The sequence below is a fragment of the Macaca thibetana genome, chromosome 3 (assembly GCF_024542745.1).
Source record: "Macaca thibetana thibetana isolate TM-01 chromosome 3, ASM2454274v1, whole genome shotgun sequence".
NCBI classification, from domain to species: domain Eukaryota; kingdom Metazoa; phylum Chordata; class Mammalia; order Primates; family Cercopithecidae; genus Macaca; species Macaca thibetana.
The window spans coordinates 94499546-94507250 of record NC_065580.1 but is presented as its reverse complement, the minus strand read 5'-3'; positions in this window follow the sequence as shown (position 1 = coordinate 94507250).

The window sequence follows — 7705 nt, the reverse complement described above, 5'->3', positions numbered from 1 at the left end:
GGAAACTCCAAAACATGTAGGAGCTTTGTGTAAGATGCTCTTATCACACCCATCACTCAGGAAATTTCAAAACTTTTAGGAGTTCTGTATCAGGAATGAGGGACAGAAACCAAATATATATTTCTTATTATGTCATGGGTAAGGGGGTGCAATGTGGTCTCACTCCAGATGTCTTCCCTACTTTGGGGCCAACTGGCCATATTACTAAAAAGTAATGCCATATCCCTGAGGACTAAGTGTGTTTTATAAAGGCATATGCGTCTTCTAAATATGACCACTTTAGCTGCTATTTGCCAACATCTCTATAAATAGTCCTGAATAGATTTATTACTTTCCCCTTTCCCAAGGACTAACAAAAGAGAAGATTCTTAGAGAAACAAGCAAATCTCTCTTAACCAAGCTAAACTCTTTGCCAGCTTGGGGTCCTCCCACATGCCATTCCCTCTTCCTAAACGCTAGTCCCCAACTTTTCTCCTTACTAATTCCTATGGGTCCTTTGGTGATCAGCTTGCATCCCTTTGCCTAAGAGATGCCTTCACCATTCAGTGAAATTTAAGCTTCTGTTTGTTATTTCCTATCAAAAGGCTCTGTTCTTTTCCTTCTTAGAATTTATCACAGATTGTAACTATATATTTATTTTGGTTTATTTGTTTAATGCCAGTCTGCCCCACTAGCTTGTAAGTTCCATGAGCGTATGGATCGTGTCTGTTTACTTCACTACTGTCTACCTAATGCGTGTCACGGTGCTAAACACTCAGTAAATATTTGTGGAATGAACGAAGAGACAAGCTAAGGAGCCAGAGATTCTGTTGTGTTGACTTCTACGTTTGCCTGTTCCCAGATTCCCAAGGAGAGCAGATACCAAGTGCTGTGCAAACATTGATTATCATCACCACTATTTTATCTGAACTTTTGGAACAAAATCTCCCCCCAAATTAGGGGCAGTATGTATTTTATAATGTTTTGATCCAGAAGCCACATAAAGCCCTGTCTTTAGATGGGAATCTTTATAATGTAGTATAAACAGCATGAAATTTATGTCCAAGAAACCTAAATGTGGATTTAGACTACTGAATGTGGTTGGGCAACCTATTTAAATAAACTTAGCTCTAATATGCACGACTGTAAGAAACAATATAGCCTGCTTGAATCTTTGTTACAAGGATAAAATGAAATAAAGAAAATACTAAATACCTACTACTACAATAAAAAAAGGGATTTCATCTTAATTCAGACCAATTGACAGTGGTTTCCTGGAGTGCTGTCTGAGAATCGTGAGGCTTTATCGAGGTTCAGTGAAAAAAGTGTCCATGATTGATTAGCAATGGTGGCCAAGAGCAAAGAAGAGAGAGCGGTGGGAAGTATGCCCTGCATATACCAACTGAGGGCTAGCAAACGGTAGATATATAATGATTATTAGTTACTGTCCTTCTTTGCTGGTATAAATTCTAAGTAAGTCTGAAATAAAGATAATCATAAAACATCTTAAAACCTAAAGCAAAAAAAGTAAGGGCAATTGAAGACTTGTTAAGGTTAAGCCAGAAGGAAACATGACTTTTAAAAGATGGGTAGAGTTATGTATCGGTTGTAATAACATGTATTCATAAAAGTCCAGGTACAATTAGGCCCAAGGTCCTTGTGTCCTGGCAGTCAGCCTCCCTCACCCTGTGGAATGGTACAAGTGACTCACAATCGTGAGTGTTCCCATCACAAGCAGCACAAATCTGAACAGCTGTCTCGTGACAAACGGAGCACAAAACTCTAGGCTTTTAGAGGATTCTGCTTCTGTGAAGATAATTGATGGGCTTTTGTAAGTAGGTTAGAAAGTAGTACATTGAATTTGGCACAGGTGTTTTCATGCAAGCGTAGCAATGATCAGCCAGATAAGGTAAGAGGGAAAAATATCATTTAGCCCTTGCCACAAAGGACAGCTAAACATGAAGCCAGCTTGAAGAGTAAAAGCAGATCATTTAGAGTCGGGAGAAACATGAAATCCTTGGTATAATTTTCAAAGGTGTTCTGGCGGGTCCTCAGAGGACCCTGAACTAAACCAAATTTCAGTCTGTTAAAGTGCCGATATTTATAATTATGACCTGTCTCCAACTATTTCAAATAAACTTGGTGTGAAAGAAGAAAACACTTATTTTTCTCTCCTAAATCTTTCTGAGCTTTTCCTAGGGTTAATTACTAAAAATTGTATATGACTGAATGAGAATAGTTTTTTGGCTGTTTTGTTCTGCCAGGGAGGGCAGCCCACATCCACCAGAAGACTCAGTCAGCCCTACCTCCAGACAGACCCTATCACCTCATTCCTGCTCCAACAACACCCTCTAGGAAGCTGCTTTGATGTGTGTATTTCAATGGTCCTTGGCAGCAAACAGTTTAACACTATTTGTAACAGTTTGTTATAATGCCAAGGATAAGAAGTGATTTGAGGGAGATTCAGTGAATGGCACCCCTGAAATAAGCTCCTCATCCTCATCTGGTGAATCTATGAGGTACTGATTCAGAAAGTCAAATAGGGCCCATCATCATATCAAAGGTCTTGCCAGTAGTGACTGAGTTAGAGAACCTAGACGCAAGTCTTCTGATTTTAATGCCATCCTCATTCCTCTGTGCCTTCCTGCCATAATCAAGTTCAGAAAAGAAGGACAGCCTCAGGCTTACAAAGAAGCATCTACATTTCCAGGCCCAGCTCTGCCACTGTCTAGACTGTGTCAAGCAAGTCGCTTAATCTCTCTGTTAATCTTTCTGGTTAATGAAAAGGTTAGGACAAGGTGATCTCTGATGTCCCTTCCAAATTGGACAGTCTAGTCTGTAAAGATTGATCTAGGTCTCCCCCTTCCTCCTTAACACTTTTTTTTTTTTTTTTTTTTTTTTTTGAGATGGAGTCTTGCTCTGTCACCCAGGCTGGAGTGCAGTGGTGCAATCTGGGCTCACTGCAAGCTCCGCCTCCCGGGTTCACGCCATTCTTGTCTCAGCCTCCCGAGTAGCTGGGACTACAGGCTCCCACCACCATGCTTGGCTAATTTCTTTTGTATTTTTAGTAGAGACGAGGTTTCACTGTGTTAGCCAGGATGGTCTCCATCTCCTGACCTCGTGATCCGCCCATCTCAGCCTCTCAACCTCCTTAACATTTTAAGAGAGCTCTGCAGTTTCTAGGTGCTAGTAGTCACACGAGTTCTCTTCTATATGTGACCTCAAATAGGCCACCCTTGAGACAGCCTTGACTGGGTCCCTTGAAGAAACAACCCGAATTTTGCAGCTCAGGCTCACTTCCCTAGAAGAAAGTCAGTTTCATCCAAAGCCTTCAGAGAAGATCAGTAACCTCCAAGAATGCTCCACGGAATCTGATCTGCAGCACTGTTTCCTGTGTTCTCTGTCTTTCACCTGCACACTGTGGACAGCTTTTGATGAATTTCCACAATACATAGATATGCTGTTTTGTTGAGCAGTATCATTTGGAAGGCCATCTAAAATGTCTCATTTGATATTGCTAGAGGACTACATGAATTTTAGATAGTATCCTAAATGGCATCAATGAACCATTAATGCAGCAATTTAAATCCCAAACATTGCTTGTGATCTTGATGGATGCATGGCACATATCCTAATCACTCACTCATCTAAGACCTTTCCCAAATGGAGCAATAGCAGTGAGGGATCTTTACATGGCAAGTATCCAGGCACTGTGTATTGTCAGACTTGTAGGATGCTTGTGTCAAGTCTGCTTTAAAATAACCTCAAAGCATATGAATCACAGAAAGCAGGTTTGCTGACCTCCAACTCTTAAAAGACCCCAAAGCAATTAAACACACACACACACACACACACACACACACACACACACACACACACACTGAGTGGACTACAATTCTAAGATGGAGAGAGAATTAAGGTGTTTGTCACTGGTATTTAGGAGATCATTTTCACTTTTGACTGATGTCCAGCTTTGTGGGTTGCTTAAAATGTGATGCCACTGTCATCTCCAGAAAGTCAGTGTATGTCGAAATGCTTTAACACCCAACACCCACATGTTCATGAGCACATTCACTTTGAATCTCAGCACCCATCTGCACACATTAAGAAAGACAAAACAGAAGGAGAGAAGCAGCTCTCACCAGCTGAGCTCTCAAAAGCCTAGTCACAGAAAAGAATGAAAGACCCTGGCGAAAGCAGCAGTGTTTTCACAAGACCATTGTTCCCCAGAGGTGGTGATCAGAGCAGGTTCGGGTATAATGTGTAATTTACAATGTCCTCAACATAGGCCAGGAATTATGTTGGCTGAACCATTAGTTCTGTTATCATGATGGACATGTGAATAATCATACCCCCAGCTTCTGCTGTTGGTTGTTTTGGTTTGTTTCCTCTTTTCCAAGATCTCTGTGGAAAGAGGTAGCTGTTGGCAGAGCAAAAAGATGTACCAGCACAGCCACCATCTTGGGAAGACATTCTAGCGACAACAGTTTTAAATTTGCATATTTCATTGATCTACCCTTATACTGTTGACTCCTCAATCTTTCTCTCTCACCCTCAACTTTCTGCCATGCTCTAAATTATTATTTCCATCTCTTTACTGGAATTATTATTTCCATCTGTTTATCGCCTAGATGTCCTATAGTCACATCAAAATCAAAATTCCCTTCCTAAACGGGCTGTACCCTCTGTGCTCATCATCTTGGAGTATTGCACCATGGCTAGAAAGCTCAACTGACTCCCCCTCTCTTTTACTTTCACTGTCAGTGATTCACTCAATATGTTGAGTCTATCCCAAAACATCTCACCAGTCTCCACCCATCCATCGCTTCTGGTGCTGTGTTAATCCAAATAATATCAGTTCTTGTGTCTAACATAATCATCATGTTTCTGAGGTCACCTATGTTCTAGGATGGCCTTTCTGAAATGTAGATCTAATCAGGCACTCTCCTGCTGGAAAACTCTCACTGGTCATTCATTGCTAACAGGCTTACATGTTGGTTTTGCTGAGCAACATTGATCATTTTCAGTCCTGGCTCCTTGTCTCATCTCCGTGTTCACAAATTGCTTTATATCTACAGCGCATTCAACAGATTTGATGACAACTTGGCCTATCTCTCACAAACAAGTGGAAAGAGCATATCTAGAGTTATGATCCTAAGGTGAATCTAAGGGATTGTAGGTGCTGGGTTTTAAAGCCCAGGAAGGAATGTTTTAAATCTCTTCTCCCATCACCTGCCACTGGCACGGCTCTAATTACCCTGTGAGCCAGGGGCTTTATGTTCCAACCCTAAAGGAAGTTTTCTGCTGAGGAAGACCAAAAGAAATAGAGCTGGGATTGGAGGTGCCTAGACTGTGACGGTATAGAAGGCTGTTATTACTGACTGTGCTAACTGAAAATGCAAATGCTACTGCCTTGAATATGCAGCAACAAAAAAAGTATGGGATTGCTCCTAGAAAATTATTTTGTAATGTTAACCTTACACAGCCTTCCACTCCACATGTCTTACTACGTATTTCCTGTTTTACTACTCCTTACTGAAAAGATATATCCAGAATATTCCAGGTTTGAAATCAACCCAATGCATGATGTAAATGTAGACATTAGAATAAGGGGTTATAGGAAAGAAGGATATACATTTCAAGACAACATACAGACCACTCAATAGAGACATTTTCCCTCCTCTGGCAAAGGCATATCCTACCATCTGTAGCCTAGCGAAGTCCCACAGCAGTTTATCTGAATTAGAGACTCTTACACTGCTGGTTTGGAGGTGGATCTCAGGAAAGTGGGGGTGGCCTTTCAGTCTCATCCCAGTCATAGCCACGCTTACTATTAGCTCCTTTAAAAAAATAAGGAGGACACTGAGTGCTATGGTTTGAATGTGTCCCCCAAAGTTCCTGTGTTGAAAACTTAATCCCTAATGCAGTAGTGTTAAGAGATAGGACCTTTAAGAGGTGATTAACCCACAAGAGCTCTGCCCTCTGACTGGGTTAATGCCAATGTTATGGGAGTGAGTTTGTTATCTTGGGAGTGGGTTCCTTACAAAAGGACAGATTTGGTTCCCTTCCCTCTCTCATGCGCATGTGCTCTTTTGCCCTTCTGCCATGGGATGATGCAGCAAAAAGGCCCTCACAGGGTGCCAGCACCTTGATATTGAACTTCCCAGCCTCAGGAAATGTGATAAATAAGTTTCTGCTCTTTATAGATTACCCAGTCTCAGGTGTTCTGGTATAAAAGCACAAAATGGATTAAGACACCTGCACTCAGGTTCAACCCCTGTGGACATGCACATGGCCAGACCTGACAGGGTCCATTTGTGAATTACACATAGCTACTATTCTGTTTCATCACAATTTGAACTAAAGGACCCAAAGCCAAGCCATTAGTCATTTGAGAATATAAATGGAATTTCATGTTCCTATGACTGATTGGTCTTGATTTATGAAAAAAGAAGGACTCTGTAAGGAAAAACAACAAGAATCAAATATACATCCTCGCCAGGACTCATAAAATGAGATGTAATTGGTCTGGGCCTCTGCTCTTTTAGTGCTCAGTGTAATCTTAATATCTTTAAGAAACTAAAAGCTTCTTTTGTAAACCTGTTTGGGCTTAATTGATTATCTCAAGGTCAAAGTCAATGTATTTATGTTTCATTTTCCCTTTTACAGACCAAACAACAGTGCAAGCTCAAGTACTCACACATATATGAAACACCAGATATAAAAACAGCATGTAAGTAACATGCTAGTTAACCAGTAGCTGAGGGGAGAAGCAGAAGCTAGGTACTGTGACTTGTGTGTGCTCAGTGAAATGGGCCCGGCTCACTCATATACAAAATACGTACACTTCAATTTCCTTATCCTTAAAATGGACCTTGTACAAATATACTACAGAATTACAGTGTATCTTAACTAAGGTAGGGCTGGGTAGTTTTTTTTTTTAATATCAAGTTAACATCACTGCTAAGCAGTACCATATGTACCAAAAAATGTCAAGACCATGTATATAAAATAGAGTCATAAATCTATCTGCCTCCAAAAAAATTATAGTTCCTCTTTGTTGGACCAAATAACCATATTCAGTACTTAGGAAATTATTGTTGAGCATCTAATATATGCTAAGCATTAGCCAAATAAATCAGTGGACAAAATAGTTATGGTCTCTACTTCCATGGAACTTACATTCAAGTTAGTGCTATAATCCAAAAATTAAATAAAATAAGCAAACAAAATGATCACAGGTTATGGTAACTGCCTCAAAAGAAACAATGAAGGGGTTCAGAAATCAGAAGCAACATAGAGATCATAGAGTCCCTCTTCTGTATTCTACAGATAAGGAAAGAGATTTCCTTTTTAAAAAAAACAGGTATACTATAGTTTATTTTCAAACATAATTTTTCTCTCTCCAGTTCCCATTTTTACTAAAGACAAATTATAGGACAAATTTATTTATAAAATAAGTGTTAGTCTTATTATACTTGGCCTGAGTATTTGCATAAAATCAGCAAGAATAATTATCTGCCATACAGGCTCTTTTTTTTAGTTGGTTTTGTTGGAACTTTATTCCATAAGGAATCTTAGTTAGACTTTTCGAAGCTTTTAGCCAAGCCACAGATTTATCTGTGCCTGCAGATACCTGTTGGTGAAGTTGCAGAGAAAAGGGAACACTTATCTACTGTTGGTGGGAGTGTAAATTAGTTCAACTATTGTGGAGAGCAGCGTGGCA